The sequence below is a fragment of the Solanum lycopersicum genome, chromosome 10 (genome assembly GCF_036512215.1).
Source record: "Solanum lycopersicum chromosome 10, SLM_r2.1".
Lineage (NCBI taxonomy): Eukaryota > Viridiplantae > Streptophyta > Magnoliopsida > Solanales > Solanaceae > Solanum > Solanum lycopersicum.
Genome location: NC_090809.1, coordinates 12,503,473 through 12,514,975, shown reverse-complemented (window position 1 = coordinate 12,514,975; position 11,503 = coordinate 12,503,473). Strand labels below are relative to the sequence as shown.

Here is an 11,503-nt window from a genome sequence, read left to right as displayed (position 1 = left end):
CCTAGGTTCCGTGTCCGCGTCACTGGGGTAGTTCGGGGCGTGACAATAAGGTTCAAATAATTCTTTAAGGAAGGGTTTAGGCACTTTAGAGAATCCGCTAACACACAGTTGACAAACGGATTTAGAAGTTTGGCTTATTTTATATATAAAAGAGTTAATTATAAAAAATGTGTTTATTATTTTTTCAAATGAAAAATCTTTTAATACTTATACATTTGTAACCCGAATAATGAAAGAATTCAAATATAGAAGTGCCAAAATAAAATTTTAAGTTAATAATTTATTCGAGTCAAGTTTTTGAGTCAAATAATCAACTAAATCACTTAGACGTGGATTTAAAAAGCTAAATACTAACTATAAAAAAATATAAATAATTCTCAAGTTAGTCTTTAAGCTCAGATTGTCTAACTTAAAAAAGTTTGAAAATTTGAAAACTTTGCAAAAACGAAATAGAAAAACTTCTTCAAGGATTCATTTAAGTTGACAAAAATAAAATATTAAAAGTTATTGATTACCAAGATATATTCACAAATAGAGTGAAAAACAATGAAATAAAGTAACCGGATGAAAAGGGCATTTTGGCCCCTTTCTGGTTCCTCCTGCTACTGCTGGTTACTCAAGTAGTAATTATTTAAGTCCAAAGATTCAATTTTAGTCCCCTTGGGTCTGCTGCTACTACTGCAACAATCAAATTGGATTCTTAAATCCAAAATTCAATTTCCAGCCGTTTGAATTTTTATTACTGCGCCACTTAGTTGCTGCAACTGATTTGGGTTTTGACCCATTAATTAATGCTTCCCTTTCATGACTCGAATGGAGGTCAACTTGAAGAAGAGGGAAATGCAAGAGAGGGGAGTCCATCGGACTCATTCGGATGCCACTTACAACAAACAAAGAAAAGAAAAAAAAGTAAATTAGCAAAGTGAACAAATTTTAGATAATTAAGGAAAGCACACATCTTATCCAGCTTTAAGCAGAAAATCAAATGAAGCTTGTATTTTCGTCAAAGTTTAACTTAAAATGAACAATCTCAATTATGGAAAACATATCACATAACACTTGCAGGAAGGTTCTAGCCAAGACTTAAGGAATGCAGGCTAATAATAGGTATAATAATTGATGATGGGAAGAGTGCAATACCTATAATTAATACATAAAGAGATTCAAACAAATATCACGCCAAGACCAAACCCGATAACACTCATGGATGTATACAAGCTCCAATCTCTTTTGACTCAAAATTTAAACATTTTAAAGTAACATAAGATTCAGTAACATGTATTAACTTAGTTATGTTAAAAGGTAGTAAAAAGAACATATCATGATGAGGACTCCAAAATTGTTTAGACTAACATTCTTATGGGCATTGAAAATCATTTTTTGGCAGAGATAAATCAAGTAATATGCCTAGAAAAATGAAGGCAACATTTGTAGGAGTTAAAACCATATCCTAAGGAGTTAATATAAAGTAAATGAGATAATAATTATTCATTCTATACCTAATCAAAATCTACCAACCATTGGCATAAAATGCAGTCAGACTAGGATTAGACAAAACTCAAACTTCAAGCCTTTATCAACAACAAAACAGGAGCGGAGACAGCGCTAAAATATCGAGATATTCAAAAGAGAATCCAACATACTACTCCCAGCAGCAAAAGAAGTATAGAACAGACATCCTAGAATTCAAATTTATTTAAGTTGGAACAAGAAAAGAAAGTGATTAAGTGAACAAATACACACTCATAAGCTCACTGGAAAACATTTCAGAAATGACAACAACAAATAGATAAAAGAACAGCCAATCCTAACATCAACTAATCTTCTGGAAACAAATTCGAACATCAAAATGAGGAAAAAGGAAACTTAAAGCTAACTAAAAGTTTAACAAATTGCAGGTCAGATCAACTTAATAAACCATATACTAAGCTAGTTATTGAAAATCAATTTTAGAAAATAAATTGGACAACACTAAGCTACTTATGCATATTGAAAAGGATTAGAATGCAAAGTTTAACTACAACTGAACTGATTAATCAGGCTTAAGAAAAAAACAGAGACAACATATCGAAAAAAAAAACGAGGCATGGAAATACAAGATTACTGGAAAATCATCTTAAAATCAATGAAGAGGCAAACTGACAACTATCTCCATTTTTAAGATCAAAGCGATACTCCTTGAGGAGAAACAAATGTTAGGGACAACAATACAACAAAGACGACTATAAAACCTAGGAACTAAAGACGATAATAATCTAAACAACTCCCGAAATTAAATTTATCCTATACAAAATTCCTTCATGCTCATAAAAAAATAGTAAACCAACTTAATGCTTTTAAAACAGATTCAGGCTATTGACAGAAAACATAGGTGGTAGTAAAAAACGTTTTCTTAAGGCAAAAAACAAAATCTCAACAGTGTTATGATATAAATACATAACATATTTCAGAAGGTTACACACCTAAACTATATTACTGTATGACTCGGTTATATCTTTTTTAATCAGAAGTAACAAGAAGATCCATAAACGAGCGAAAGAGAGAAAAATAGTTTTGACTTGAGCTAGGCTAACATTAACCACAAGAATGACAAATAGTTGTGCCAAAACTGGTATTTGAACAAAGCATTCTACGACAAAAAAGAAAATCTAGATGGAGTAAATGTAATCTGCTAGATCCAAACTATACAATAATTTAGCCGAAAATAAATTTTAGGAACAAAGAAGCTCATCATATCATTTCGTCCAAACAGACTCGAAGCGGCAGAACATTATCTCCCATTATATTCATCTCGAGAAGGCAATGGTGAGCTATTAACAACTATATAACATGGATTTAAAAGTTGAATAATAATAACAGTAACTAGAATTATAGATATATAGGTTTATGAGCTCGAATAAGTAAGGGAATCACATTTCACGGGAAAAAAAGCTCAAAAAAGAATTTAAACTCAGATCAGCAATACTAGGAACCATCTCTAACTACATGATCTATAAACAGCAAACATTTCAAGCAGTTATAATCCAAAACTTAAATAACACATAAGGAAACATTCAGCAGAAAAAGCATACATTAATATTTACAAATTAAGAAAACATAAACCAGCCTTCAGTCGACTTTAACAAATAAGACAACAACATAAATTGAAATTAAACTAATAGAAAAAAAAAAGAGTTACGCAGCTCCGAGCAGCGAACCGAACAACGAGTTTGAATAGAAACGATTCCACCTCTTCAACTCGAACAACCACAAAACTTTAAATTATTGAATTGAGAAGTCCCAAACATTATAGGGGTACTACTCTCGAGTCGAAAAACCTCGCTTGAACAGTGAGGAGAGGGGCTTTTATAGCACCCAAAACCTTCAAATTCTGAGAATACTTTCTATGTGAGAGAAACCAATATTTTGAAAATTTTTCTTAGAGGCTCAGACTCCAGTGAGCTCGAATCGTACAAATATGATATGAAATTCTAAAGAAACAAAGAAATTTTACATGACCATACCATGGTTGCCTCCGGAAGCTCCGCGTGTGTTTGGTCTCATGCCAAGCACGCTCTTGCTGTACGAATTTGAGGTAGAAAAGAGGAAATTTAAGCGGAAGATTTGGAAATTGGGTTAGTTCTTTTCTGGGTAAATATTGTTGGAGTTGTGCGTCTGCTGTTGAAAACGAAGGAGAATGGAAAAGGCATGGGTGCTTTAAGATGACAATAGGCAGGATTTTCGGAACAATAGTTAGCTGTGTCGAGGCTTTTGGGAAAAAATTTGAGCTAATGAATGGATCACTGAATTGAAAGTTGAAGACCTTGGTCCTTTGACCCTTTCTTAAATAAATCGCAAGAGAAATAAATTACGTATTTAATTAATTGTTGAACTTCTTAACTTTAATAATATAAAATAATTATTTAATAGAAAAAATAATTATTATTTTGAATTAAAGGGAGTAGTTATGTACTCCGATGATCTTTCAAAGAAATAAAATGCACACTTAGTTAAACTCTATTTTTAGTAAAACTATCTTTTTAAATCTATATACAGTTATAGTTAGTTTCAGATATAGTTAGTTTCAGTTTTAGTACTTAATTTTGACTTTTCCAATTGTTATTAAACTTTGAGTTTTCATTTATTCAGATTTAGTATGGGATATTCCCTATTATTTCAGATTATCTTATGATTAGTTTCCGCACAGTAATTCTTTACTTTAGTTTAATTTATTATGTTTATGATATATCGCTAGGGTTAGTTAGGGGTCACTTGTCCCATGTCCGCGTCCTAGGGGTAGATTTGGGGCGTGACAAACAAAGTGTTTGGCGATACTTGAAGAACGCTTGAAAACCTAGCTTTATAATCTTGGATCCTTGCTCTAATGCTCGGAAGAATTGATGAGAGTAATAAGGTCCATTAATATTGTTTCGAACCTTCTTCATGTGTAAAAGAGTTAGGGTTTAGGTTTAGATGGGTTAGGAATTGTCTGAAACACCTCTCTTAAAAGTTGGCAAAAACCTTCCATAGGGCCATCTAAAGTTCATGGTTTGATATACGGAGCCTGGATCTCATCTGTGGAAATATTATTGAGATTTTTAGGCCCAAAGGTTTATTCTAAATGTCAAAACTATCACCGTAGAAGTTTATGACTTGTAGATGGGTCAGTAAGAATTAAATCCAAAATTTTGTCTCTTAGTAATTTTTCCACGAGTGAACAATATGGGTCGTAGAAATTTGTATAACCAGTAGAAGTGATCTGTAGGTCACTGACTTAGAAAACCCTATTGTGGTAGTCCCTGGTAAAATGTGTTAGTTTTTAAAAATTCAGTTTAGTAATTAAAGTTCTGTTAGAAATAAAATGCTTATATGTTTTGTTTGTCCTAGTTTTTAGGAAGTAATTTAAACGTGGGCAGCTTTTCGAGTTTTAGGATTATAGTTCCTAATTTTTAGCTTCAAGTTATTTTAGCATATAAAGAATTGTATCGGCAACTCTTTAATTCATTTAGTCAAAAAACAAATCCTTCAATAATATTTATCTTTCTCTTCTATTTCATTTTTTAACTTATAGATATATTTCGAGATTCTATTTTTTTTCTATCAGTGGTATCAGCGCCAGGTTGGATTATAAAAAGACAAACAGAGAAATATACAATAAGTTAATGGCTTTAGAGAGAAATTATGTGCAAGCAACTATTCCGCATTTTGATAGTCACTACGACCATTGGAGCATGCTGATGGAAAATTTTTTAAGGTCAAAGGAGTATTGGTCAATTGTTGAGGTTGGTATTACTCCTCTAGCGGAAGGCGAAACCTTGACGATTGCTCAAACAACGGAGTTTGAAGAAATAAAGTTGAAAAGACTTGAAGGCAAAAAATTACCTTTTTTGGTCTATCGAACGTCTTATCTTAGAAACTATTCTAAGAAAAGAAACTTCTAATGATTTATGGGACTCCATGAAAAAGAAATATCAAGGCACTACTAGAGTGAAGCGCGCACAACTTCAAGCCTTAAGAAGGGATTTTGAGACCTTGCAGATGAACGAAGGAGAGTCTGTAATGAGTTACTGCGCTAGAACAATGGCGATTATCAACAAAATGTTATTCCATGGCTAGAAGATGAACGATATCACAATTGTTGAAAAGATATTACGCTCTTTGACGCCGAAGTATGATTATGTCATTTTCTCCATTGAGAAGTCCAAAGATATAGATGATTTATTGCTTGACGAATTGCAAAACTCTTTATTGGTGCACGAGCAAAAGATGAATCGAAATTCAACTTCTGATGAGCAAGCCTTGAAGGCATCTACTTTTATTTCTTCCAACTGTAGAGCATGAGGTAGAGGGAGAGGGAGAGGAGATCGAGGTAATAGAGATGGAGGCAACAAATATGGCAATGGAATTTTTAGAGCCAATGATGATTACGACAAAGGTAAAGGGAGAGTTTTTGAAAAATCCATAGAATGTTATCGTTACCATAAATTTGGTCAGTATCGTTCTGAATGTCGTAAAAGGCTGCCTAATGAGAAGGAAGAAAAAACAAAATTTGTTGAGAATAAGGAAAGAGAAACCTTGTTAATGGTTGTTCATGCTGAAAACGAGCCCGAAGAGAAAACTATTTGGTATGTGCATACTGGTTGCAGTAACCACATGATTGGAAGTAAGTCTTCTTTTACTAATTTGAATGAAAAATTCCGGTCGATAGTTAGTTTTGGTGATCTTTCAACAGTGAATGTGATGGGAAAGGGTAATATCAATATTAGAACAAAAAATGGGTGTGTCAAAATCATATCTAATGTGTTCTATGTTCCTTCTTTGAAAAGGAATTTGTTAAGTGCCGGTCAACTTTTAGAAAAGGGATAGGTGATCATCTTAAGAAATTATACATGTGAAATTTCTAATCCTTCCAAAGGAATTATTGCTATTGAGAAAATGAGTCAAAACAGGTTGTTCCCTTTAAAGATTGAAAATGTTCAATCTTGCTCTATGGCGGAAGTGAAAAACCCTTCATGGTTGTGGCATTTTCGATATGGTCACTTGAACTTTGGTGGGTTGAATATCCTTCAAAGGAAGAGTATGGTGACGCGGCTACCTGAAATTGTTGTTCCCTCCCAAGTTTGTGAAGAATGTGTTGTTGTCAAACAACATCGTTCTCAGTTTCCCAAAAGTAAGTTTTGGAGAGACAAACAGGTATTGGGGCTGGTACACTCAGATATTTGTGGTCTAATAACACTAATCTCGAACGGGGCCGAAAGGTATTTTATCACCTTTACTGATGATTATTCCATGAGACTTGGGTGTATATTCTGCAAGAAAAGTCAGAGGCTTTTAATATATTTAAAAGCTTCAAAGCTCGTGTGGAGAATGAGACTGGAAGGACCATTAAGAACCTTCGGATAGATCATGGAGGAAAATATTGCTCTAAGGTATTTGATGTTTTCTGTGAGACTCTTGGCATTCTAAAAGAGCTTACAATAGCTTATACAACAAAGCAAAACGGTGTGGCACAGAGAAAGAATAAAACCATTCTCAATATGGTTCATAGCTTGCTATCTCAAGGAAGAGTTACACGGAATTTTGGCCGGAAGCAGTAAATTGGAGCATTCACGTCTCGAACATAAGTTCCACTTTTGCTCTTCTAGATATGACACCTGAGAAGGCTTGGAGTGGAAGGAAATGGGCAGTAGATCACTTTAAAGTTTTTGGTTCCATTGCTTATGCACATGCTCCGGAATCCAAAAGAAAGAAGCTTGATGATAGAGGTGAGAAATGTGTTTTTCTTGGTGTTAGCGAGGCATCCAAGGCATACAAGCTATTCAATTCATTGACAAAGAAGGTTGTGACCAGCAGAGATGTAGTTTTTGATGAGGAGAACACTTGGCATTCGAAGATGCATCAATCAACTCCAATCTTAATTAATAATGAAGTTTAAGAAGCTGTTGCAACACAAAAAATTTCTACTGAAGCACCTGATGAAACTTCACCATCAGTTTTGGAAGAAACTGCTGCAACAAATCAGCCTCTTCGTCGTGCTTGCAGAAGGAACGCGTGAATGATGGATTATGAGGTAAGAGGAATTAATGTTAATGAAGATGTTTCCAACTTTGAATTGTTTGCAGATTGTGATCCTACAATTTTTGAGAATGGTGTCAAAGAGGAAAAACGGAGGAAAGCTATGGATGATGAGATTGATGTTATTGAAAGAAACAACACCTGGGAATTAACAAATCTTCCGAAGGGGCACAAAACCATAGGTGTCAAGTGGGTCTATAAGACGAAACTCAAAGAAAATTGTAAAATAGACAAGTATAAGTTGCGATTAGTGGCTAAGGGATACAACCAAGAACATGGTGTGGACTACACAGAAGTATTTGCTCCAGTTGCAAGGCATGACACAATTAGAATGATAATTGTCGTGAGGGCACAAAATTTCTGGACCATCCTTCAATTGGATATCAAATCATCTTTCCTAAATGGATACTTGGAGGAAGAGGTATTTATCGAGCAACCTTCTGGTTACATAAAAGTTGGAGATGAGCATAAGGTATACAAGTTGAAAAAGGCTCTTTATGGACTAAAACAAGCTTTGCGAGCTTGGTATAGTAACATTGAGGCTTACTTTCTAAAATTTGGTTTCTAGAAATGTCCATATGAACACTCTCTTTTTCTTAAAATTGGAAAACTTGGATAAATGCTCATAGTGTGTTTATATGTTGATGATCTTATATTTACTGGAATGATAGTGTCATGTTTTCTAATTTTAAGAGATCTATGATGAATGAATTTGAGATGTCTGATCTTGGCAATATGCATTATTTTCTTAGTTTAGAAGTAGTGCAATTTTTTGATGGGATATTTGTTTCACAAAAGAAATATGTGATCGATTCAAGATGAAGAATTGCAATTCCGTCGACACTCCAGCTGAGTTTTGTTCGAAGGTAAACAAAGTTGGAAGAGGAGATATGGTGGATAGCACACTTTATAGGCAAATTGTAGGTAGTTTGATGTATTTTAATGCTACAAGGCCTGACATCATGTATGTTGTAAGTCTTATAAGAAGGTATATGGAGAGTCCGACAGAAATTCACTTGCTAGATGCCAAGAGAATCCTTCGCTCATTACAAGGGACTAAGGATTTTGGTTTGTTCTATAAGACGGGTGAAATTTTTTATGTGATAGGTTTTGCTAATAGAGATTATGCACAGGAGATCAAGATGATAGAAAGAGCACTTCATGCTATGTTTTTGTGCTATGCACAGGGGTTGTTTCATGGTCTTCTAGAAAGCAAAAAATTGTCACTTTATTGACTACTGAAGCGGAATTTGTTGTTGCTACAACTTGTACTTGTCAAGATGTTTTGTTAAGGAGAATTCTCGAAGAACTACAATTCAAACAAGAAAGAGCAACTACAATTTTCTGCGACAATAATTCGGCCATTAAGCTGTCAAAAAATCTTGTTTTACATGGAAGAAGCAAACACATTAATGTGAAGTATTATTTCCTGCGAGATCTCAATAATGAAGGGACAATAAAGCTGCAGTATTTTCGAAGTGAAGACCAATTGGCAGACATATTTACTAAATCTCTCAGGTTTCTCCTTTTCCAAAAGCTGAGGAAGTTGATGGGAGTCAATACAATGGATGAGTTTAAGAAGGTGCGGTTATATTGAAGCTTGATAGCTTTCAGTTTAAGGGAGGGTGTTAGTTTTTAAAAATTCAGTTTACTAATTAGAGTTCTGTTAAAAATAAGATGCATCTATGTTATGTTTGTCCTAGTCTTTAGGAAGTAATTTAAACGTGGGGAGCTTTCAAGTTTTAGGATTGTAGTTCCTAATTTTTAGCTTCAAGTTCTTTTAGCATATAAAGAATTGTATTGGCAGCTCTTTAAGTCATTCAGTCAAAAAACAACTCCTTCAATAATATTTCCTTTCTCTTCTATATCGTTTATTAATTTACAGATATATTTCTAGATTCTGTTTTTTTCTATCAAAATGGTCATAATGTTTTACTGAAAATCAAATGAGAAAAACTTGGTGGTTTTCTAAAGAGGATACACAGAATATTTGATAGGTCATGGGCCACCTAATTCATTATGTGCTAAGATAAATAATTGTTAATGTTGATCTGAATAGAATCTTATATCAAAACTTAATCACTAAGGAAATTTTGAACTCAACTTTGTGCTAGGAGGTTGTAGTAACCTTAATTTATATCAAAATTCAGTCTCACAATAATGAATTGAACTTAACACCTAAGAAAAATTTAAGAATCACATGATATGACCTTATAAGAAAATGAAGAATGATTGGGCTTTTGCTTAAAAAATTTCAGGGTTTTACAATATATCCCCTTTAAATCATTTGTCCTTGAATGATGGTTGAACTGAGCATGAAAGGGGTAGGAAAAGGTCTAACAATCCAATTTAATGCAAAATACACATAAAAGCTCATGAACTCAAAATACTGAAGGAGTGATTGAATTGAATGAGTAATTTGGGAAGAGTTAATACATGGATTGGAACTGAATCAAAGGAAAATAGATGAGGATGCAAAAACATGTATTTTTCAAATTTCAAATACAAGTTGATCGAAAAGTTTATGGATCAAGTAATTCAATTCAAAAAAATAATAAAGAGCTAACCTCTTTTTTTATTAAGTACTTACTTTCTTTAATTTCATCTATGCTCCATTTATTATAAAGAAGAGGTATCCATGTGAAATTATCCGATCCAAAAAGGCAAAGAAAGTACATTTGATCCTTTGGACATAAAAATCATGGCTTTCGGCTACTAGGACGAATCTGAAAGCATCAGTAGTTTAAGAATCTCGTTGTCAAAGAAACACAAAATGAGAGTGATAGAAATTGTAGATCGAATTGTAAGTTGTATACCCATTTCTTATTCAAAGTCTCTACCTTATACCGACATCAAAAACTTTCACAACGGCTATTTTCTCTAATAGGTGGCTCTATGTTTGGCCTTATGTTTTACTCCTAAGTTATTTTGAAAATAAAAGACATTGTATCCTTTGTAGAGTATGAAACAGTTCTCTCCTTTTTTTTCCAAAATAAAAAGACTAGAGATCACTACAGTATAGAAATCACATGTTTCCTGATGGCTTAATTTTGATATTGAAAAAAAATGTGGAGAATTTACCGCTCTAGTTCCAATAGTAAGGTTGCACATTGCACTAATCTTATCTTGTTCTATTTTTACTAATCTTATCTTGTTCTATTTTTATATTATTCTTTTGTTATTCATTATACCTATTTTAATATAACTTATATCATGATTCAAATTTAAAAACAATAAAGAGTTCTCCTCATTTCCATTAAGTTCTTACTTTCTTAAATTTCATTTATGGTGGATTTATTATAAAGAAGAGGTATCCTTGAATGATCCAAAAAGCAAACTAAGTACATTTTATTTTATGGACCTAAACTCATCGCTTACGACTACAGTGGTGAATTGGGAAGTAGCTGTAATTTTAGAATTTCGTTGTCGAAGAAACAAAAACTGGGAGTGACAGAATCCCTAGATCTTATTAGTTAGTTCTCAAACTCACTTCACGTTCAAATTCACTCACTCTTACCAACACAAAATCCTTTCACAGCAGTTTTTTTCTCTAAGTGGTGGCGTTATGTCTTGCCTTATGTTGATAGCTTTAATTTTACTGGTAAAAATTTTCTGAAAACAAAAGGTTATGTATCCTTTGTAGAGTATGTAATAGTTCATGCCTTTTGTTCCAAAATAAAAAGACTAGAGATCACTGCAGTCACTTGTATCCATACAAATCATATGTTAGTCGATGGCTTAGTCTTGCTGTTGAAAAAAATGTGGAAGATTTTTATACCGCTCAAGTTCCAATAGTAAGGTTGCACATTGCCTGAAGCTTATCTTGTATATTTCATATTATTTTTTTTCTTATTTATTACACTATGTTTTGATATAACTTACATGGTGGTTTGTACTATTTGCTAGAGACGCATGTGCAATGCACATTAAGACTAAAATAGGTGTTTTT

General features: G+C 33.3%; 1 long non-coding RNA gene across 1 annotated transcript; it reads right to left on the bottom strand.

Moving 5' to 3' along the window:
• Positions 1–450: 450 nt before the first annotated feature.
• Positions 451–3,828, bottom strand: LOC101268809 (uncharacterized). Its single transcript, XR_743452.3, has 2 exons — positions 3,504–3,828; positions 451–880 (listed from the first exon to the last, which is right to left on the bottom strand). It is a non-coding gene; the product is annotated as an uncharacterized lncRNA (long non-coding RNA).
• Positions 3,829–11,503: the final 7,675 nt, after the last annotated feature.